The following is an 18,304-nucleotide window of genomic DNA, read 5'->3' as shown; positions in this document are numbered from 1 at the left end:
CTCTATTTTGTACCATGTCCATCCTCTTTTTCATCCGCACCACCGTTTCCCATCACCAATAGCCGAGCACGAGTGCCCGCAAAAAAATATCGTCCTAACTTCACCATGAATGTCGCCGCGTGGCGCAAAAGGAGGGATGCAACACGAGGACTTCCCGGAGGTCACCCATCCTAGTACTACTCTCGCCCAAGCACGCTTAACCGGAGTTACGATGGGATCCGGTGCTTTAGTGCTGGTATGATCGCATCCGACATGTTATGCACTCATTTTCCCTTATGCTTGCTCCTCCCGCTCTTTGTCTGCTCTATTTTGTACCATGTCCATCCTCTTTTTCATCCGCACCACCGTTTCCCATCACCAATAGCCGAGCACGAGTGCCCGCAAAAAAATATCGTCCTAACTTCACCATGAATGTCGCCGCGTGACGCCAGAAAGGAGGGATGCGACACGAGGACTTCCCGGAGGTCACCCATCCTAGTACTACTCTCGCCCAAGCACGCTTAACCGGAGTTACGATGGGATCCGGTGCTTTAGTGCTGGTATGATCGCATCCGACATGTTATGCACTCATTTTCCCTTATGCTTGCTCCTCCCGCTCTTTATCTGCTCTATTTTGTACCATGTCCATCCTCTTTTTCATCCGCACCACCGTTTCCCATCACCAATAGCCGAGCACGAGTGCCCGCAAAAAAATATCGTCCTAACTTCACCATGAATGTCGCCGCGTGCCGCGCAAAAAGGAGGGATGCAACACGAGGACTTCCCGGGAGGTCACCCATCCTAGTACTACTCTCGCCCAAGCACGCTTAACCCGGAGTTACGATGGGATCCGGTGCTTTAGTCTGGTATGATCGCATCCGACATGTTATGCACTCATTTTCCCTTATGCTTGCTCCTCCCGCTCTTTGTCTGCTCTATTTTGTACCATGTCCATCCTCTTTTTCATCCGCACCACCGTTTCCCATCACCAATAGCCGAGCACGAGTGCCCGCAAAAAAATATCGTCCTAACTTCACCATGAATGTCGCCGCGTGACGCAAAAAGGAGGGATGCAACACGACGACTTCCCGGGAGGTCACCCATCCTAGTACTACTCTCGCCCAAGCACGCTTAACTTCGGAGTTCGATGGGATCCGGTGCTTTAGTCTTTGGTATGATCGCATCCGACATGTTATGCACTCATTTTCCCTTATGCTTGCTCCTCCCGCTCTTTATCTGCTCTATTTTGTACCATGTCCATCCTCTTTTTCATCCGCACCACCGTTTCCCATCACCAATAGCCGAGCACGAGTGCCCGCAAAAAAATATCGTCCTAACTTCACCATGAATGTCGCCGCGTGACGCAAAAAGGAGGGATGCAACACGAGGACTTCCCGGAGGTCACCCATCCTAGTACTACTCTCGCCCAAGCACGCTTAACCGGAGTTCGATGGGATCCGGTGCTTTAGTGCGGTATGATCGCATCCGACATGTTATGCACTCATTTTCCCTTATGCTTGCTCCTCCCGCTCTTTATCTGCTCTATTTTGTACCATGTCCATCCTCTTTTTCATCCGCACCACCGTTTCCCATCACCAATAGCCGAGCACGAGTGCCCGCAAAAAAATATCGTCCTAACTTCACCATGAATGTCGCCGCGTGACGCAAAAGGAGGGATGCAACACGAGGACTTCCCGGAGGTCACCCATCCTAGTACTACTCTCGCCCAAGCACGCTTAACCGGAGTTACGATGGGATCCGGTGCTTTAGTCTTTGGTATGATCGCATCCGACATGTTATGCACTCATTTTCCCTTATGCTTGCTCCTCCCGCTCTTTGTCTGCTCTATTTTGTACCATGTCCATCCTCTTTTTCATCCGCACCACCGTTTCCCATCACCAATAGCCGAGCACGAGTGCCCGCAAAAAAATATCGTCCTAACTTCACCATGAATGTCGACGCGTGTCGCAAAATTGTACGGCTCCTACTGGAGGACTGCCCGGGAGGGCACCCATCCTAGTACTACTCTCGCCCAAGCACGCTTAACCCGGAGTTACGATGGGATCCGGTGCTTTAGTGCTGGTATGATCGCATCCGACATGTTATGCACTCATTTTACCTTATGCTTGCTCCTCCCGCTCTTTGTCTGCTCTATTTTGTACCATGTCCATCCTCTTCTTCATCCGCACCACCGTTTCCCATCACCAATAGCCGAGCACGAGTGCCGCAAAAAAATATCGTCCTAACTTCACCATGAATGTCGCCGCGTGGCGCAAAAAGGAGGATGCAACACGAGGACTTCCCGGAGGTCACCCATCCTAGTACTACTCTCGCCCAAGCACGCTTAACCGGAGTTACGATGGGATCCGGTGCTTTAGTGCTGGTATGATCGCATCCGACATGTTATGCACTCATTTTCCCTTATGCTTGCTCCTCCCGCTCTTTGTCTGCTCTATTTTGTACCATGTCCATCCTCTTTTTCATCCGCACCACCGTTTCCCATCACCAATAGCCGAGCACGAGTGCCCGCAAAAAAATATCGTCCTAACTTCACCATGAATGTCGCCGCGGGACACAAAAAGGCGGGATGCAACACGAGGACTTCCCGGAGGTCACCCATCCTAGTACTACTCTCGCCCAAGCACGCTTAACTCGGAGTTACGATGGGATCCGGTGCTTTAGTGCTTTGGTATGATCGCATCCGACATGTTATGCACTCATTTTCCCTTATGCTTGCTCCTCCCGCTCTTTATCTGCTCTATTTTGTACCATGTCCATCCTCTTTTTCATCCGCACCACCGTTTCCCATCACCAATAGCCGAGCACGAGTGCCCGCAAAAAAATATCGTCCTAACTTCACCATGAATGTCGCCGCGTGGCGCAAAAAGGAGGGATGCAACACGAGGACTTCCCGGAGGTCACCCATCCTAGTACTACTCTCGCCCAAGCACGCTTAACCCGGAGTTACGATGGGATCCGGTGCTTTAGTGCTGGTATGATCGCATCCGACATGTTATGCACTCATTTTCCCTTATGCTTGCTCCTCCCGCTCTTTGTCTGCTCTATTTTGTACCATGTCCATCCTCTTTTTCATCCGCACCACCGTTTCCCATCACCAATAGCCGAGCACGAGTGCCCGCAAAAAAATATCGTCCTAACTTCACCATGAATGTCGCCGCGGGACGCAAAAAAGGAGGGATGCAACACGAGGACTTCCCAGGAGGTCACCCATCCTAGTACTACTCTCGCCCAAGCACGCTTAACTTCGGAGTTCTGATGGGATCCGGTGCTTTAGTGCTGGTATGATCGCATCCGACATGTTATGCACTCATTTTCCCTTATGCTTGCTCCTCCCGCTCTTTATCTGCTCTATTTTGTACCATGTCCATCCTCTTTTTCATCCGCACCACCGTTTCCCATCACCAATAGCCGAGCACGAGTGCCCGCAAAAAAATATCGTCCTAACTTCACCATGAATGTCGCCGCGTGGCGCAAAAAGGAGGGATGCAACACGAGGACTTCCCGGAGGTCACCCATCCTAGTACTACTCTCGCCCAAGCACGCTTAACCGGAGTTACGATGGGATCCGGTGCTTTAGTGCTTTGGTATGATCGCATCCGACATGTTATGCACTCATTTTCCCTTATGCTTGCTCCTCCCGCTCTTTATCTGCTCTATTTTGTACCATGTCCATCCTCTTTTTCATCCGCACCACCGTTTCCCATCACCAATAGCCGAGCACGAGTGCCCGCAAAAAAATATCGTCCTAACTTCACCATGAATGTCGCCGCGTGACGCAAAAAGGAGGGATGCAACACGAGGACTTCCCGGAGGTCACCCATCCTAGTACTACTCTCGCCCAAGCACGCTTAACGGAGTTACGATGGGATCCGGTGCTTTAGTGCTTTGGTATGATCGCATCCGACATGTTATGCACTCATTTTTCCTTATGCTTGCTCCTCCCGCTCTTTATCTGCTCTATTTTGTACCATGTCCATCCTCTTTTTCATCCGCACCACCGTTTCCCATCACCAATAGCCGAGCACGAGTGCCCGCACAAAAATATCGTCCTAACTTCACCATGAATGTCGCCGCGTGGCGCAAAAGGAGGATGCAACACGAGGACTTCCCGGAGGTCACCCATCCTAGTACTACTCTCGCCCAAGCACGCTTAACCCGGAGTTACGATGGGATCCGGTGCTTTAGTGCTTTGGTATGATCGCATCCGACATGTTATGCACTCATTTTCCCTTATGCTTGCTCCTCCCGCTCTTTATCTGCTCTATTTTGTACCATGTCCATCCTCTTTTTCATCCGCACCACCGTTTCCCATCACCAATAGCCGAGCACGAGTGCCCCAAAAAAATATCGTCCTAACTTCACCATGAATGTCGCCGCGTGGCGCAAAAGGAGGGATGCAACACGAGGACTTCCCGGAGGTCACCCATCCTAGTACTACTCTCGCCCAAGCACGCTTAACCGGAGTTACGATGGGATCCGGTGCTTTAGTGCTTGGTATGATCGCATCCGACATGTTATGCACTCATTTTCCCTTATGCTTGCTCCTCCCGCTCTTTGTCTGCTCTATTTTGTACCATGTCCATCCTCTTTTTCATCCGCACCACCGTTTCCCATCACCAATAGCCGAGCACGAGTGCCCGCAAAAAAATATCGTCCTAACTTCACCATGAATGTCGCCGCGTGACGCAAAAGGAGGGATGCAACACGAGGACTTCCCGGAGGTCACCCATCCTAGTACTACTCTCGCCCAAGCACGCTTAACCCGGAGTTACGATGGGATCCGGTGCTTTAGTGCTGGTATGATCGCATCCGACATGTTATGCACTCATTTTCCCTTATGCTTGCTCCTCCAGCTCTTTATCTGCTCTATTTTGTACCATGTCCATCCTCTTTTTCATCCGCACCACTGTTTCCCATCACCAATAGCCGAGCACGAGTGCCCGCAAAAAAATATCGTCCTAACTTCACCATGAATGTCGCCGCGTGACGCAAAAGGAGGGATGCAACACGAGGACTTCCCGGGAGGTCACCCATCCTAGTACTACTCTCGCCCAAGCACGCTTAACCGGAGTTACGATGGGATCCGGTGCTTTAGTGCTTGGTATGATCGCATCCGACATGTTATGCACTCATTTTCCCTTATGCTTGCTCCTCCCGCTCTTTGTCTGCTCTATTTTGTACCATGTCCATCCTCTTTTTCATCCGCACCACCGTTTCCCATCACCAATAGCCGAGCACGAGTGCCGCAAAAAAATATCGTCCTAACTTCACCATGAATGTCGCCGCGTGGCGCAAAAGGAGGGATGCAACACGAGGACTTCCCGGAGGTCACCCATCCTAGTACTACTCTCGCCCAAGCACGCTTAACCGGAGTTACGATGGGATCCGGTGCTTTAGTCTTTGGTATGATCGCATCCGACATGTTATGCACTCATTTTCCCTTATGCTTGCTCCTCCCGCTCTTTATCTGCTCTATTTTGTACCATGTCCATCCTCTTTTTCATCCGCACCACTGTTTCCCATCACCAATAGCCGAGCACGAGTGCCCGCAAAAAAATATCGTCCTAACTTCACCATGAATGTCGCCGCGTGACGCAAAAAGGAGGGATGCAACACGAGGACTTCCCGGAGGTCACCCATCCTAGTACTACTCTCGCCCAAGCACGCTTAACCGGAGTTACGATGGGATCCGGTGCTTTAGTGCTGGTATGATCGCATCCGACATGTTATGCACTCATTTTTCCTTATGCTTGCTCCTCCTGCTCTTTATCTGCTCTATTTTGTACCATGTCCATCCTCTTTTTCATCCGCACCACTGTTTCCCATCACCAATAGCCGAGCACGAGTGCCCGCAAAAAAATATCGTCCTAACTTCACCATGAATGTCGCCGCGTGGCGCAAAAGGAGGGATGCAACACGAGGACTTCCCGGAGGTCACCCATCCTAGTACTACTCTCGCCCAAGCACGCTTAACCGGAGTTACGATGGGATCCGGTGCTTTAGTGCTGGTATGATCGCATCCGACATGTTATGCACTCATTTTCCCTTATGCTTGCTCCTCCCGCTCTTTGTCTGCTCTATTTTGTACCATGTCCATCCTCTTTTTCATCCGCACCACCGTTTCCCATCACCAATAGCCGAGCACGAGTGCCCGCAAAAAATATCGTCCTAACTTCACCATGAATGTCGCCGCGTGACGCAAAAAGGAGGGATGCAACATCAGGACTTCCCAGGAGGTCACCCATCCTAGTACTACTCTCGCCCAAGCACGCTTAACCGGAGTTACGATGGGATCCGGTGCTTTAGTGCTTTGGTATGATCGCATCCGACATGTTATGCACTCATTTTCCCTTATGCTTGCTCCTCCCGCTCTTTGTCTGCTCTATTTTGTACCATGTCCATCCTCTTTTTCATCCGCACCACCGTTTCCCATCACCAATAGCCGAGCACGAGTGCCCGCAAAAAAATATCGTCCTAACTTCACCATGAATGTCGCCGCGTGGCGCAAAAGGAGGGATGCAACACGAGGACTTCCCGGAGGTCACCCATCCTAGTACTACTCTCGCCCAAGCACGCTTAACCGGAGTTACGATGTGATCCGGTGCTTTAGTGCTGGTATGATCGCATCCGACATGTTATGCACTCATTTTCCCTTATGCTTGCTCCTCCCGCTCTTTATCTGCTCTATTTTGTACCATGTCCATCCTCTTTTTCATCCGCACCACAGTTTCCCATCACCAATAGCCGAGCACGAGTGCCGCAAAAAAATATCGTCCTAACTTCACCATGAATGTCGCCGCGTGGCGCAAAAAAGGAGGGATGCAACACGAGGACTTCCCGGAGGTCACCCATCCTAGTACTACTCTCGCCCAAGCACGCTTAACCCGGAGTTACGATGGGATCCGGTGCTTTAGTGCTGGTATGATCGCATCCGACATGTTATGCACTCATTTTCCCTTATGCTTGCTCCTCCCGCTCTTTGTCTGCTCTATTTTGTACCATGTCCATCCTCTTTTTCATCCGCACCACCGTTTCCCATCACCAATAGCCGAGCACGAGTGCCGCAAAAAAATATCGTCCTAACTTCACCATGAATGTCGCCGCGTGGCGCAAAAGGAGGGATGCAACACGAGGACTTCCCGGGAGGTCACCCATCCTAGTACTACTCTCGCCCAAGCACGCTTAACCGGAGTTACGATGGGATCCGGTGCTTTAGTGCTTTGGTATGATCGCATCCGACATGATATGCACTCATTTTCCCTTATGCTTGCTCCTCCCGCTCTTTATCTGCTCTATTTTGTACCATGTCCATCCTCTTTTTCATCCGCACCACCGTTTCCCATCACCAATAGCCGAGCGCGAGTGCCCGCAAAAACATATCGTCCTAACTTCACCATGAATGTCGCCGCGTGGCGCAAAAGGAGGGATGCAACACGAGGACTTCCCGGAGGTCACCCATCCTAGTACTACTCTCGCCCAAGCACGCTTAACCGGAGTTACGATGGGATCCGGTGCTTTAGTCTTTGGTATGATCGCATCCGACATGTTATGCACTCATTTTCCCTTATGCTTGCTCCTCCCGCTCTTTATCTGCTCTATTTTGTACCATGTCCATCCTCTTTTTCATCCGCACCACCGTTTCCCATCACCAATAGCCGAGCACGAGTGCCCGCAAAAAAATATCGTCCTAACTTCACCATGTATGTCGACGCGTTACGCTAATTATGAGGGATGCAACACGAGGACTTCCCTGGAGGTCACCCATCCTAGTACTACTCTCGCCCAAGCACGCTTAACCGGAGTTACGATGGGATCCGGTGCTTTAGTGCTGGTATGATCGCATCCGACATGTTATGCACTCATTTTCCCTTATGCTTGCTCCTCCCGCTCTTTATCTGCTCTATTTTGTACCATGTCCATCCTCTTTTTCATCCGCACCACCGTTTCCCATCACCAATAGCCGAGCACGAGTGCGCAAAAAAATATCGTCCTAACTTCACCATGAATGTCGCCGCGTGACGCAAAAGGAGGGATGCAACACGGGGACTTCCCGGAGGTCACCCATCCTAGTACTACTCTCGCCCAAGCACGCTTAACCGGAGTTACGATGGGATCCGGTGCTTTAGTGCTTTGGTATGATCGCATCCGACATGTTATGCACTCATTTTCCCTTATGCTTGCTCCTCCCGCTCTTTATCTGCTCTATTTTGTACCATGTCCATCCTCTTTTTCATCCGCACCACCGTTTCCCATCACCAATAGCCGAGCACGAGTGCCCGCAAAAAAATATCGTCCTAACTTCACCATGAATGTCGCCGCGTGGCGCAAAAGGAGGGATGCAACACGAGGACTTCCCGGAGGTCACCCATCCTAGTACTACTCTCGCCCAAGCACGCTTAACCGGAGTTACGATGGGATCCGGTGCTTTAGTCTGGTATGATCGCATCCGACATGTTATGCACTCATTTTCCCTTATGCTTGCTCCTCCCGCTCTTTATCTGCTCTATTTTGTACCATGTCCATCCTCTTTTTCATCCGCACCACCGTTTCCCATCACCAATAGCCGAGCACGAGTGCCCGCAAAAAAATATCGTCCTAACTTCACCATGAATGTCGCCGCGTGGCGCAAAAGGAGGGATGCAACACGAGGACTTCCCGGAGGTCACCCATCCTAGTACTACTCTCGCCCAAGCACGCTTAACCCGGAGTTACGATGGGATCCGGTGCTTTAGTCTTTGGTATGATCGCATCCGACATGTTATGCACTCATTTTCCCTTATGCTTGCTCCTCCCGCTCTTTATCTGCTCTATTTTGTACCATGTCCATCCTCTTTTTCATCCGCACCACCGTTTCCCATCACCAATAGCCGAGCACGAGTGCCCGCAAAAAAATATCGTCCTAACTTCACCATGAATGTCGCCGCGTGACGCAAAAGGAGGGATGCAACACGAGGACTTCCCGGAGGTCACCCATCCTAGTACTACTCTCGCCCAAGCACGCTTAACCCGGAGTTACGATGGGATCCGGTGCTTTAGTGCTTTGGTATGATCGCATCCGACATGTTATGCACTCATTTTCCCTTATGCTTGCTCCTCCCGCTCTTTGTCTGCTCTATTTTGTACCATGTCCATCCTCTTTTTCATCCGCACCACCGTTTCCCATCACCAATAGCCGAGCACGAGTGCCCGCAAAAAAATATCGTCCTAACTTCACCATGAATGTCGCCGGGTGGCGGTCAACGGGAGGGATGCACCACGAGGACTTCCCGGAGGTCACCCATCCTAGTACTACTCTCGCCCAAGCACGCTTAACCGGAGTTACGATGGGATCCGGTGCTTTAGTGCTGGTATGATCGCATCCGACATGTTATGCACTCATTTTCCCTTATGCTTGCTCCTCCCGCTCTTTATCTGCTCTATTTTGTACCATGTCCATCCTCTTTTTCATCCGCACCACCGTTTCCCATCACCAATAGCCGAGCACGAGTGCCCGCAAAAAAATATCGTCCTAACTTCACCATGAATGTCGCCGCGTACAAAAAAGGAGGGATGCAACACGAGGACTTCCCAGGAGGTCACCCATCCTAGTACTACTCTCGCCCAAGCACGCTTAACTTCGGAGTTCTGATGGGATCCGGTGCTTTAGTGCTGGTATGATCGCATCCGACATGTTATGCACTCATTTTCCCTTATGCTTGCTCCTCCCGCTCTTTGTCTGCTCTATTTTGTACCATGTCCATCCTCTTTTTCATCCGCACCACCGTTTCCCATCACCAATAGCCGAGCACGAGTGCCCGCAAAAAAATATCGTCCTAACTTCACCATGAATGTCGCCGCGTGACGCGCGAAAGGGGGGAGGCAACAGGGGGAATTCCCCGGAGGTCACCCATCCTAGAAGTACTCGCGCCCGAGCACGCTTAACCGGAGTTACGATGGGATCCGGTGCTTTAGTCTTGGTATGATCGCATCCGACATGTTATGCACTCATTTTCCCTTATGCTTGCTCCTCCCGCTCTTTGTCTGCTCTATTTTGTACCATGTCCATCCACTTTTTCATCCGCGCCACCGTTTCCCATCACCAATAGCCGAGCACGAGTGCGGGCTCAATTAAATAGTCCTAACTTCACCATGTTTGTCGCCGCGTGTCGCACTAAAGGTGGGATGCAGCACGAGGGCTTGCCGGGGGGTCACCCATCCTAGTACTACTCTCGCCCAAGCACGCTTAACCGGAGTTACGATGGGATCCGGTGCTTTAGTGCTGGTATGATCGCATCCGACATGTTATGCACTCATTTTCCCTTATGCTTGCTCCTCCCGCTCTTTGTCTGCTCTATTTTGTACCATGTCCATCCTCTTTTTCATCCGCACCACCGTTTCCCATCACCAATAGCCGAGCACGAGTGCCCGCAAAAAAATATCGTCCTAACTTCACCATGAATGTCGCCGCGTGACACCAATAAGGAGGGATGCCACCCGCGGAGTTCCCGGGAGGTCACCCATCCTAGTACTACTCTCGCCCAAGCACGCTTAACCCGGAGTTACGATGGGATCCGGTGCTTTAGTCTGGTATGATCGCATCCGACATGTTATGCACTCATTTTCCCTTATGCTTGCTCCTCCCGCTCTTTATCTGCTCTATTTTGTACCATGTCCATCCACTTTTTCATCAGCACCACCGTTTCCCATCACCAATAGCCGAGCACGAGTGCCGCAAAAAAATATCGTCCTAACTTCACCATGAATGTCGCCGCGTGGCGCAAAAGGAGGGATGCAACACGAGGACTTCCCGGAGGTCACCCATCCTAGTACTACTCTCGCCCAAGCACGCTTAACCGGAGTTACGATGGGATCCGGTGCTTTAGTCTTTGGTATGATCGCATCCGACATGTTATGCACTCATTTTCCCTTATGCTTGCTCCTCCCGCTCTTTGTCTGCTCTATTTTGTACCATGTCCATCCTCTTTTTCATCCGCACCACCGTTTCCCATCACCAATAGCCGAGCACGAGTGCCCGCAAAAAAATATCGTCCTAACTTCACCATGAATGTCGCCGCGTGGCGCAAAAAAGGAGGGATGCAACACGAGGACTTCCCGGAGGTCACCCATCCTAGTACTACTCTCGCCCAAGCACGCTTAACCGGAGTTACGATGGGATCCGGTGCTTTAGTCTTTGGTATGATCGCATCCGACATGTTATGCACTCATTTTCCCTTATGCTTGCTCCTCCCGCTCTTTATCTGCTCTATTTTGTACCATGTCCATCCTCTTTTTCATCCGCACCACCGTTTCCCATCACCAATAGCCGAGCACGAGTGCCCGCAAAAAAATATCGTCCTAACTTCACCATGAATGTCGCCGCGTGGCGCAAAAGGAGGGATGCAACACGAGGACTTCCCGGAGGTCACCCATCCTAGTACTACTCTCGCCCAAGCACGCTTAACCGGAGTTACGATGGGATCCGGTGCTTTAGTGCTTTGGTATGATCGCATCCGACATGTTATGCACTCATTTTCCCTTATGCTTGCTCCTCCCGCTCTTTGTCTGCTCTATTTTGTACCATGTCCATCCTCTTTTTCATCCGCACCACCGTTTCCCATCACCAATAGCCGAGCACGAGTGCCGCAAAAAAATATCGTCCTAACTTCACCATGAATGTCGCCGCGTGGCGCAAAAGGAGGGATGCAACACGAGGACTTCCCGGGAGGTCACCCATCCTAGTACTACTCTCGCCCAAGCACGCTTAACCGGAGTTACGATGGGATCCGGTGCTTTAGTGCTTGGTATGATCGCATCCGACATGTTATGCACTCATTTTCCCTTATGCTTGCTCCTCCCGCTCTTTATCTGCTCTATTTTGTACCATGTCCATCCTCTTTTTCATCCGCACCACCGTTTCCCATCACCAATAGCCGAGCACGAGTGCCGCAAAAAAATATCGTCCTAACTTCACCATGAATGTCGCCGCGTGGCGCAAAAGGAGGGATGCAACACGAGGACTTCCCGGAGGTCACCCATCCTAGTACTACTCTCGCCCAAGCACGCTTAACCCGGAGTTACGATGGGATCCGGTGCTTTAGTCTTTGGTATGATCGCATCCGACATGTTATGCACTCATTTTCCCTTATGCTTGCTCCTCCCGCTCTTTGTCTGCTCTATTTTGTACCATGTCCATCCTCTTTTTCATCCGCACCACCGTTTCCCATCACCAATAGCCGAGCACGAGTGCCGCAAAAAAATATCGTCCTAACTTCACCATGAATGTCGTCGCGTGGCGCAAAAGGAGGGATGCAACACGAGGACTTCCCGGAGGTCACCCATCCTAGTACTACTCTCGCCCAAGCACGCTTAACCGGAGTTACGATGGGATCCGGTGCTTTAGTCTTTGGTATGATCGCATCCGACATGTTATGCACTCATTTTCCCTTATGCTTGCTCCTCCCGCTCTTTATCTGCTCTATTTTGTACCATGTCCATCCTCTTTTTCATCCGCACCACCGTTTCCCATCACCAAAAGCCGAGCACGAGTGCCCGCAAAAAAATATCGTCCTAACTTCACCATGAATGTCGCCGCGTGACGCAAAATTTGAGGGATGCAACACGAGTACTTCCCGGGAGGTCACCCATCCTAGTACTACTCTCGCGCAAGCACGCTTAACCGGAGTTACGATGGGATCCGGTGCTTTAGTCTTTGGTATGATCGCATCCGACATGTTATGCACTCATTTTCCCTTATGCTTGCTCCTCCCGCTCTTTATCTGCTCTATTTTGTACCATGTCCATCCTCTTTTTCATCCGCACCACCGTTTCCCATCACCAATAGCCGAGCACGAGTGCCCGCAAAAAAATATCGTCGAATCATCTCCATGAATGGCGCCTCGTGGAGCCAAAATGGTGGGATTCAACACGAGGACTTCCCTGGAGGTCACCCATCCTAGTACTACTCTCGCCCAAGCACGCTTAACCGGAGTTACGATGGGATCCGGTGCTTTAGTGCTTTGGTATGATCGCATCCGACATGTTATGCACTCATTTTCCCTTATGCTTGCTCCTCCCGCTCTTTGTCTGCTCTATTTTGTACCATGTCCATCCTCTTTTTCATCCGCACCACCGTTTCCCATCACCAATAGCCGAGCACGAGTGCCCGCAAAAAAATATCGTCCTAACTTCACCATGAATGTCGCCGCGTGGCGCAAAAGGAGGATGCAACACGAGGACTTCCCGGAGGTCACCCATCCTAGTACTACTCTCGCCCAAGCACGCTTAACCCGGAGTTACGATGGGATCCGGTGCTTTAGTGCTGGTATGATCGCATCCGACATGTTATGCACTCATTTTCCCTTATGCTTGCTCCTCCCGCTCTTTATCTGCTCTATTTTGTACCATGTCCATCCTCTTTTTCATCCGCACCACCGTTTCCCATCACCAATAGCCGAGCACGAGTGCCCGCAAAAAAATATCGTCCTAACTTCACCATGAATGTCGCCGCGTGACGCAAAAGGAGGATGCAACACGAGGACTTCCCAGGAGGTCACCCATCCTAGTACTACTCTCGCCCAAGCACGCTTAACCCGGAGTTACGATGGGATCCGGTGCTTTAGTCTTGGTATGATCGCATCCGACATGTTATGCACTCATTTTCCCTTATGCTTGCTCCTCCCGCTCTTTATCTGCTCTATTTTGTACCATGTCCATCCTCTTTTTCATCCGCACCACCGTTTCCCATCACCAATAGCCGAGCACGAGTGCCCGCAAAAAAATATCGTCCTAACTTCACCATGAATGTCGCCACGTCGCGCAAAAAAGGAGGATGCAACACGAGGACTTCCCGGAGGTCACCCATCCTAGTACTACTCTCGCCCAAGCACGCTTAACCGGAGTTACGATGGGATCCGGTGCTTTAGTCTTTGGTATGATCGCATCCGACATGTTATGCACTCATTTTTCCTTATGCTTGCTCCTCCTGCTCTTTATCTGCTCTATTTTGTACCATGTCCATCCTCTTTTTCATCCGCACCACCGTTTCCCATCACCAATAGCCGAGCACGAGTGCCCGCAAAAAAATATCGTCCTAACTTCACCATGAATGTCGCCGCGTGGCGCAAAAAGGAGGGATGCAACACGAGGACTTCCCGAGGAGGTCACCCATCCTAGTACTACTCTCGCCCAAGCACGCTTAACCCGGAGTTACGATGGGATCCGGTGCTTTAGTGCTTTGGTATGATCGCAACAGACATGTTATGCACTCTTTTTCCCTTTTGCTTGCTCCTCACGCTCTTTATCTGCTCTATTTTGTACCATGTCCATCCTCTTTTTCATCCGCACCACCGTTTCCCATCACCAATAGCCGAGCACGAGTGCCCGCAAAAAAATATCGTCCTAACTTCACCATGAATGTCGCCGCGTGGCGCAAAAGGAGGGATGCAACACGAGGACTTCCCGGAGGTCACCCATCCTAGTACTACTCTCGCCCAAGCACGCTTAACCGGAGTTACGATGGGATCCGGTGCTTTAGTCTGGTATGATCGCATCCGACATGTTATGCACTCATTTTCCCTTATGCTTGCTCCTCCCGCTCTTTATCTGCTCTATTTTGTACCATGTCCATCCTCTTTTTCATCCGCACCACCGTTTCCCATCACCAATAGCCGAGCACGAGTGCCCGCAAAAAAATATCGTCCTAACTTCACCATGAATGTCGCCGCGTGGCGCAAAAAAGGAGGGATGCAACACGAGGACTTCCCGGAGGTCACCCATCCTAGTACTACTCTCGCCCAAGCACGCTTAACCGGAGTTACGATGGGATCCGGTGCTTTAGTCTTTGGTATGATCGCATCCGACATGTTATGCACTCATTTTCCCTTATGCTTGCTCCTCCCGCTCTTTATCTGCTCTAATTTGTACCATGTCCATCCTCTTTTTCATCCGCACCACCGTTTCCCATCACCAATAGCCGAGCACGAGTGCCGCAAAAAAATATCGTCCTAACTTCACCATGAATGTCGCCGCGTGGCGCAAAAGGAGGGATGCAACACGAGGACTTCCCGGAGGTCACCCATCCTAGTACTACTCTCGCCCAAGCACGCTTAACCGGAGTTACGATGGGATCCGGTGCTTTAGTGCTGGTATGATCGCATCCGACATGTTATGCACTCATTTTCCCTTATGCTTGCTCCTCCCGCTCTATATCTGCTCTATTTTGTACCATGTCCATCCTCTTTTTCATCCGCACCACCGTTTCCCATCACCAATAGCCGAGCACGAGTGCCGCATAAAAAAATATCGTCCTAACTTCACCATGAATGTCGCCGCGTGACGCAAAAGGAGGGATGCAACACGAGGACTTCCCGGGAGGTCACCCATCCTAGTACTACTCTCGCCCAAGCACGCTTAACCGGAGTTACGATGGGATCCGGTGCTTTAGTGCTGGTATGATCGTATCCGACATGTTATGCACTCATTTTCCCTTATGCTTGCTCCTCCCGCTCTTTTTCTGCTCTATTTTGTACCATGTCCATCCTCTTTTTCATCCGCACCACCGTTTCCCATCACCAATAGCCGAGCACGAGTGCCCGCAAAAAAATATCGTCCTAACTTCACCATGAATGTCGCCGCGTGGCGCAAAAAGGAGGGATGCAACACGAGGACTTCCCGGAGGTCACCCATCCTAGTACTACTCTCGCCCAAGCACGCTTAACCGGAGTTCGATGGGATCCGGTGCTTTAGTGCTTTGGTATGATCGCATCCGACATGTTATGCACTCATTTTCCCTTATGCTTGCTCCTCCCGCTCTTTGTCTGCTCTATTTTGTACCATGTCCATCCTCTTTTTCATCCGCACCACCGTTTCCCATCACCAATAGCCGAGCACGAGTGCCCGCAAAAAAATATCGTCCTAACGTCACCCTGAATGTCGCCGCGTGGCGCAAAAAAGGAGGGATGCAACACGAGGACTTCCCGGAGGTCACCCATCCTAGTACTACTCTCGCCCAAGCACGCTTAACCCGGAGTTACGATGGGATCCGGTGCTTTAGTGCTTTGGTATGATCGCATCCGACGTGTTATGCACTTATTTTCCCTTATGCTTGCTCCTCCCGCTCTTTGTCTGCTCTATTTTGTACCATGTCCATCCTCTTTTTCATCCGCACCACCGTTTCCCATCACCAATAGCCGAGCACGAGTGCCGCCAAAAAATATCGTCCTAACTTCACCATGAATGTCGCCGCGTGGCGCAAAAGGAGGGATGCAACACGAGGACTTCCCGGAGGTCACCCATCCTAGTACTACTCTCGCCCAAGCACGCTTAACCGGAGTTACGATGGGATCCGGTGCTTTAGTCTTTGGTATGATCGCATCCGACATGTTATGCACTCATTTTCCCTTATGCTTGCTCCTCCCGCTCTTTATCTGCTCTATTTTGTACCATGTCCATCCTCTTTTTCATCCGCACCACCGTTTCCCATCACCAATAGCCGAGCACGAGTGCCGCAAAAAAATATCGTCCTAACTTCACCATGAATGTCGCCGCGTGGCGCAAAAGGAGGGATGCAACACGAGGACTTCCCGGAGGTCACCCATCCTAGTACTACTCTCGCCCAAGCACGCTTAACCGGAGTTACGATGGGATCCGGTGCTTTAGTGCTGGTATGATCGCATCCGACATGTTATGCACTCATTTTCCCTTATGCTTGCTCCTCCCGCTCTTTGTCTGCTCTATTTTGTACCATGTCCATCCTCTTTTTCATCCGCACCACCGTTTCCCATCACCAATAGCCGAGCACGAGTGCCGCAAAAAAATATCGTCCTAACTTCACCATGAATGTCGCCGCGTGACGCAAAAAAGGAGGGATGCAACACGAGGACTTCCCGGGAGGTCACCCATCCTAGTACTACTCTCGCCCAAGCACGCTTAACCGGAGTTACGATGGGATCCGGTGCTTTAGTCTTGGTATGATCGCATCCGACATGTTATGCACTCATTTTCCCTTATGCTTGCTCCTCCCGCTCTTTCTCTGCTCTATTTTGTACCATGTCCATCCTCTTTTTCATCCGCACCACCGTTTCCAATCACCAATAGCCGAGCACGAGTGCCCGCAAAAAAATATCGTCCTAACTTCACCATGAATGTCGCCGCGTGGCGCAAAAGGAGGGATGCAACACGAGGACTTCCCGGAGGTCACCCATCCTAGTACTACTCTCGCCCAAGCACGCTTAACCGGAGTTACGATGGGATCCGGTGCTTTAGTCTTTGGTATGATCGCATCCGACATGTTATGCACTCATTTTCCCTTATGCTTGCTCCTCCCGCTCTTTATCTGCTCTATTTTGTACCATGTCCATCCTCTTTTTCATCCGCACCACCGTTTCCCATCACCAATAGCCGAGCACGAGTGCCGCAAAAAAATATCGTCCTAACTTCACCATGAATGTCGCCGCGTGGCGCAAAAAAGGAGGGATGCAACACGAGGACTTCCCGGAGGTCACCCATCCTAGTACTACTCTCGCCCAAGCACGCTTAACCGGAGTTACGATGGGATCCGGTGCTTTAGTCTTTGGTATGATCGCATCCGACATGTTATGCACTCATTTTCCCTTATGCTTGCTCCTCCCGCTCTTTGTCTGCTCTATTTTGTACCATGTCCATCCTCTTTTTCATCCGCACCACCGTTTCCCATCACCAATAGCCGAGCACGAGTCCCGCAAAAAAATATCGTACTAACTTCACCATGAATTACGCCGCGTGACGCAAAAAAGGAGGGATGCAACACGAGGACTTCCCGGGAGGGCACCCAGCCTAGTGCTACTCTCGCCCAAGCACGCTTAACCGGAGTTACGATGGGATCCGGTGCTTTAGTCTTGGTATGATCGCATCCGACATGTTATGCACTCATTTTCCCTTATGCTTGCTCCTCCCGCTCTTTATCTGCTCTATTTTGTACCATGTCCATCCTCTTTTTCATCCGCACCACCGTTTCCCATCACCAATAGCCGAGCACGAGTGCCGCAAAAAAATATCGTCCTAACTTCACCATGAATGTCGCCGCGTGGCGCAAAAGGAGGGATGCAACACGAGGACTTCCCGGGAGGTCACCCATCCTAGTACTACTCTCGCCCAAGCACGCTTAACCCGGAGTTACGATGGGATCCGGTGCTTTAGTCTTTGGTATGATCGCATCCGACATGTTATGCACTCATTTTCCCTTATGCTTGCTCCTCCCGCTCTTTGTCTGCTCTATTTTGTACCATGTCCATCCTCTTTTTCATCCGCACCACCGTTTCCCATCACCAATAGCCGAGCACGAGTGCCC

General features: G+C 51.0%; 25 non-coding genes and 34 pseudogenes across 25 annotated transcripts; all 59 read right to left on the bottom strand.

The window, feature by feature from the left end:
• Window positions 1–133: 133 nt before the first annotated feature.
• LOC127325400 (5S ribosomal RNA) lies at window positions 134–249 on the bottom strand. Its single transcript, XR_007867092.2, has one exon. It is a non-coding gene; the product is annotated as a 5S ribosomal RNA (ribosomal RNA).
• A 188-nt stretch (window positions 250–437) lies between these two features.
• Window positions 438–553, bottom strand: LOC127325439 (5S ribosomal RNA). Its single transcript, XR_007867131.2, has one exon. It is a non-coding gene; the product is annotated as a 5S ribosomal RNA (ribosomal RNA).
• Window positions 554–742: 189 nt separating this feature from the next.
• On the bottom strand, window positions 743–859 carry LOC127325462 (5S ribosomal RNA; annotated as a pseudogene).
• Window positions 860–1,046: 187 nt separating this feature from the next.
• LOC127325382 (5S ribosomal RNA) lies at window positions 1,047–1,165 on the bottom strand. The gene has a single exon (XR_007867075.2). It is a non-coding gene; the product is annotated as a 5S ribosomal RNA (ribosomal RNA).
• A 187-nt stretch (window positions 1,166–1,352) lies between these two features.
• On the bottom strand, window positions 1,353–1,466 carry LOC127325244 (5S ribosomal RNA; annotated as a pseudogene).
• A 186-nt stretch (window positions 1,467–1,652) lies between these two features.
• Window positions 1,653–1,769, bottom strand: LOC127325404 (5S ribosomal RNA; annotated as a pseudogene).
• Window positions 1,770–2,260: 491 nt separating this feature from the next.
• Window positions 2,261–2,376, bottom strand: LOC127325378 (5S ribosomal RNA). Its single transcript, XR_007867071.2, has one exon. It is a non-coding gene; the product is annotated as a 5S ribosomal RNA (ribosomal RNA).
• Window positions 2,377–2,563: 187 nt separating this feature from the next.
• Window positions 2,564–2,682, bottom strand: LOC127325485 (5S ribosomal RNA). The gene has a single exon (XR_007867175.2). It is a non-coding gene; the product is annotated as a 5S ribosomal RNA (ribosomal RNA).
• Window positions 2,683–2,869: 187 nt separating this feature from the next.
• LOC127325293 (5S ribosomal RNA) lies at window positions 2,870–2,986 on the bottom strand. The gene has a single exon (XR_007866974.2). It is a non-coding gene; the product is annotated as a 5S ribosomal RNA (ribosomal RNA).
• A 188-nt stretch (window positions 2,987–3,174) lies between these two features.
• LOC127325473 (5S ribosomal RNA) lies at window positions 3,175–3,293 on the bottom strand. Its single transcript, XR_007867163.2, has one exon. It is a non-coding gene; the product is annotated as a 5S ribosomal RNA (ribosomal RNA).
• Window positions 3,294–3,480: 187 nt separating this feature from the next.
• Window positions 3,481–3,598, bottom strand: LOC127325337 (5S ribosomal RNA; annotated as a pseudogene).
• A 187-nt stretch (window positions 3,599–3,785) lies between these two features.
• On the bottom strand, window positions 3,786–3,902 carry LOC127325364 (5S ribosomal RNA; annotated as a pseudogene).
• Window positions 3,903–4,087: 185 nt separating this feature from the next.
• LOC127325233 (5S ribosomal RNA) lies at window positions 4,088–4,206 on the bottom strand (annotated as a pseudogene).
• Window positions 4,207–4,391: 185 nt separating this feature from the next.
• On the bottom strand, window positions 4,392–4,508 carry LOC127325340 (5S ribosomal RNA; annotated as a pseudogene).
• A 186-nt stretch (window positions 4,509–4,694) lies between these two features.
• On the bottom strand, window positions 4,695–4,811 carry LOC127325292 (5S ribosomal RNA). The gene has a single exon (XR_007866973.2). It is a non-coding gene; the product is annotated as a 5S ribosomal RNA (ribosomal RNA).
• A 186-nt stretch (window positions 4,812–4,997) lies between these two features.
• Window positions 4,998–5,115, bottom strand: LOC127325417 (5S ribosomal RNA). Its single transcript, XR_007867109.2, has one exon. It is a non-coding gene; the product is annotated as a 5S ribosomal RNA (ribosomal RNA).
• A 185-nt stretch (window positions 5,116–5,300) lies between these two features.
• On the bottom strand, window positions 5,301–5,417 carry LOC127325252 (5S ribosomal RNA; annotated as a pseudogene).
• A 187-nt stretch (window positions 5,418–5,604) lies between these two features.
• Window positions 5,605–5,720, bottom strand: LOC127325427 (5S ribosomal RNA). Its single transcript, XR_007867119.2, has one exon. It is a non-coding gene; the product is annotated as a 5S ribosomal RNA (ribosomal RNA).
• A 186-nt stretch (window positions 5,721–5,906) lies between these two features.
• On the bottom strand, window positions 5,907–6,022 carry LOC127325425 (5S ribosomal RNA). The gene has a single exon (XR_007867117.2). It is a non-coding gene; the product is annotated as a 5S ribosomal RNA (ribosomal RNA).
• A 186-nt stretch (window positions 6,023–6,208) lies between these two features.
• LOC127325459 (5S ribosomal RNA) lies at window positions 6,209–6,327 on the bottom strand (annotated as a pseudogene).
• A 186-nt stretch (window positions 6,328–6,513) lies between these two features.
• On the bottom strand, window positions 6,514–6,629 carry LOC127325437 (5S ribosomal RNA). Its single transcript, XR_007867129.2, has one exon. It is a non-coding gene; the product is annotated as a 5S ribosomal RNA (ribosomal RNA).
• Window positions 6,630–6,816: 187 nt separating this feature from the next.
• Window positions 6,817–6,933, bottom strand: LOC127325467 (5S ribosomal RNA). Its single transcript, XR_007867157.2, has one exon. It is a non-coding gene; the product is annotated as a 5S ribosomal RNA (ribosomal RNA).
• Window positions 6,934–7,118: 185 nt separating this feature from the next.
• LOC127325314 (5S ribosomal RNA) lies at window positions 7,119–7,237 on the bottom strand. Its single transcript, XR_007867000.2, has one exon. It is a non-coding gene; the product is annotated as a 5S ribosomal RNA (ribosomal RNA).
• Window positions 7,238–7,423: 186 nt separating this feature from the next.
• Window positions 7,424–7,540, bottom strand: LOC127325449 (5S ribosomal RNA; annotated as a pseudogene).
• A 188-nt stretch (window positions 7,541–7,728) lies between these two features.
• LOC127325452 (5S ribosomal RNA) lies at window positions 7,729–7,845 on the bottom strand. Its single transcript, XR_007867143.2, has one exon. It is a non-coding gene; the product is annotated as a 5S ribosomal RNA (ribosomal RNA).
• Window positions 7,846–8,029: 184 nt separating this feature from the next.
• Window positions 8,030–8,147, bottom strand: LOC127325431 (5S ribosomal RNA; annotated as a pseudogene).
• A 186-nt stretch (window positions 8,148–8,333) lies between these two features.
• LOC127325466 (5S ribosomal RNA) lies at window positions 8,334–8,448 on the bottom strand (annotated as a pseudogene).
• A 186-nt stretch (window positions 8,449–8,634) lies between these two features.
• On the bottom strand, window positions 8,635–8,752 carry LOC127325363 (5S ribosomal RNA; annotated as a pseudogene).
• A 186-nt stretch (window positions 8,753–8,938) lies between these two features.
• On the bottom strand, window positions 8,939–9,057 carry LOC127325392 (5S ribosomal RNA; annotated as a pseudogene).
• A 188-nt stretch (window positions 9,058–9,245) lies between these two features.
• LOC127325228 (5S ribosomal RNA) lies at window positions 9,246–9,361 on the bottom strand. The gene has a single exon (XR_007866909.2). It is a non-coding gene; the product is annotated as a 5S ribosomal RNA (ribosomal RNA).
• A 185-nt stretch (window positions 9,362–9,546) lies between these two features.
• LOC127325243 (5S ribosomal RNA) lies at window positions 9,547–9,665 on the bottom strand. The gene has a single exon (XR_007866924.2). It is a non-coding gene; the product is annotated as a 5S ribosomal RNA (ribosomal RNA).
• A 188-nt stretch (window positions 9,666–9,853) lies between these two features.
• Window positions 9,854–9,970, bottom strand: LOC127325333 (5S ribosomal RNA; annotated as a pseudogene).
• Window positions 9,971–10,158: 188 nt separating this feature from the next.
• Window positions 10,159–10,275, bottom strand: LOC127325396 (5S ribosomal RNA; annotated as a pseudogene).
• A 188-nt stretch (window positions 10,276–10,463) lies between these two features.
• LOC127325291 (5S ribosomal RNA) lies at window positions 10,464–10,580 on the bottom strand (annotated as a pseudogene).
• A 185-nt stretch (window positions 10,581–10,765) lies between these two features.
• Window positions 10,766–10,882, bottom strand: LOC127325225 (5S ribosomal RNA; annotated as a pseudogene).
• Window positions 10,883–11,070: 188 nt separating this feature from the next.
• LOC127325242 (5S ribosomal RNA) lies at window positions 11,071–11,187 on the bottom strand (annotated as a pseudogene).
• Window positions 11,188–11,373: 186 nt separating this feature from the next.
• LOC127325402 (5S ribosomal RNA) lies at window positions 11,374–11,491 on the bottom strand (annotated as a pseudogene).
• Window positions 11,492–11,676: 185 nt separating this feature from the next.
• Window positions 11,677–11,794, bottom strand: LOC127325406 (5S ribosomal RNA). Its single transcript, XR_007867098.2, has one exon. It is a non-coding gene; the product is annotated as a 5S ribosomal RNA (ribosomal RNA).
• A 185-nt stretch (window positions 11,795–11,979) lies between these two features.
• On the bottom strand, window positions 11,980–12,097 carry LOC127325313 (5S ribosomal RNA; annotated as a pseudogene).
• Window positions 12,098–12,282: 185 nt separating this feature from the next.
• On the bottom strand, window positions 12,283–12,399 carry LOC127325290 (5S ribosomal RNA; annotated as a pseudogene).
• A 188-nt stretch (window positions 12,400–12,587) lies between these two features.
• LOC127325359 (5S ribosomal RNA) lies at window positions 12,588–12,705 on the bottom strand (annotated as a pseudogene).
• Window positions 12,706–12,893: 188 nt separating this feature from the next.
• LOC127325450 (5S ribosomal RNA) lies at window positions 12,894–13,012 on the bottom strand (annotated as a pseudogene).
• Window positions 13,013–13,197: 185 nt separating this feature from the next.
• On the bottom strand, window positions 13,198–13,314 carry LOC127325410 (5S ribosomal RNA). Its single transcript, XR_007867102.2, has one exon. It is a non-coding gene; the product is annotated as a 5S ribosomal RNA (ribosomal RNA).
• Window positions 13,315–13,499: 185 nt separating this feature from the next.
• Window positions 13,500–13,617, bottom strand: LOC127325259 (5S ribosomal RNA). The gene has a single exon (XR_007866940.2). It is a non-coding gene; the product is annotated as a 5S ribosomal RNA (ribosomal RNA).
• A 187-nt stretch (window positions 13,618–13,804) lies between these two features.
• On the bottom strand, window positions 13,805–13,921 carry LOC127325423 (5S ribosomal RNA; annotated as a pseudogene).
• Window positions 13,922–14,108: 187 nt separating this feature from the next.
• On the bottom strand, window positions 14,109–14,229 carry LOC127325484 (5S ribosomal RNA; annotated as a pseudogene).
• Window positions 14,230–14,415: 186 nt separating this feature from the next.
• LOC127325460 (5S ribosomal RNA) lies at window positions 14,416–14,530 on the bottom strand (annotated as a pseudogene).
• A 188-nt stretch (window positions 14,531–14,718) lies between these two features.
• LOC139837118 (5S ribosomal RNA) lies at window positions 14,719–14,835 on the bottom strand (annotated as a pseudogene).
• Window positions 14,836–15,020: 185 nt separating this feature from the next.
• On the bottom strand, window positions 15,021–15,136 carry LOC127325312 (5S ribosomal RNA). The gene has a single exon (XR_007866997.2). It is a non-coding gene; the product is annotated as a 5S ribosomal RNA (ribosomal RNA).
• Window positions 15,137–15,323: 187 nt separating this feature from the next.
• On the bottom strand, window positions 15,324–15,440 carry LOC127325370 (5S ribosomal RNA). Its single transcript, XR_007867065.2, has one exon. It is a non-coding gene; the product is annotated as a 5S ribosomal RNA (ribosomal RNA).
• A 187-nt stretch (window positions 15,441–15,627) lies between these two features.
• On the bottom strand, window positions 15,628–15,744 carry LOC127325399 (5S ribosomal RNA). The gene has a single exon (XR_007867091.2). It is a non-coding gene; the product is annotated as a 5S ribosomal RNA (ribosomal RNA).
• A 188-nt stretch (window positions 15,745–15,932) lies between these two features.
• Window positions 15,933–16,051, bottom strand: LOC127325388 (5S ribosomal RNA; annotated as a pseudogene).
• A 185-nt stretch (window positions 16,052–16,236) lies between these two features.
• On the bottom strand, window positions 16,237–16,353 carry LOC127325434 (5S ribosomal RNA; annotated as a pseudogene).
• A 185-nt stretch (window positions 16,354–16,538) lies between these two features.
• On the bottom strand, window positions 16,539–16,654 carry LOC127325471 (5S ribosomal RNA). The gene has a single exon (XR_007867161.2). It is a non-coding gene; the product is annotated as a 5S ribosomal RNA (ribosomal RNA).
• A 187-nt stretch (window positions 16,655–16,841) lies between these two features.
• LOC127325395 (5S ribosomal RNA) lies at window positions 16,842–16,958 on the bottom strand. The gene has a single exon (XR_007867087.2). It is a non-coding gene; the product is annotated as a 5S ribosomal RNA (ribosomal RNA).
• A 186-nt stretch (window positions 16,959–17,144) lies between these two features.
• LOC127325458 (5S ribosomal RNA) lies at window positions 17,145–17,261 on the bottom strand (annotated as a pseudogene).
• Window positions 17,262–17,448: 187 nt separating this feature from the next.
• Window positions 17,449–17,565, bottom strand: LOC127325483 (5S ribosomal RNA; annotated as a pseudogene).
• Window positions 17,566–17,752: 187 nt separating this feature from the next.
• LOC139837107 (5S ribosomal RNA) lies at window positions 17,753–17,869 on the bottom strand (annotated as a pseudogene).
• A 185-nt stretch (window positions 17,870–18,054) lies between these two features.
• On the bottom strand, window positions 18,055–18,173 carry LOC139837053 (5S ribosomal RNA; annotated as a pseudogene).
• Between the last annotated feature and the right edge of the window lie 131 nt (window positions 18,174–18,304).

Source organism: Lolium perenne, chromosome 2 (genome assembly GCF_019359855.2).
Source record: "Lolium perenne isolate Kyuss_39 chromosome 2, Kyuss_2.0, whole genome shotgun sequence".
Lineage (NCBI taxonomy): Eukaryota > Viridiplantae > Streptophyta > Magnoliopsida > Poales > Poaceae > Lolium > Lolium perenne.
The sequence above is the reverse complement of the archived record's forward strand: the minus strand, read 5'-3'. Positions and strand labels throughout refer to the sequence as shown.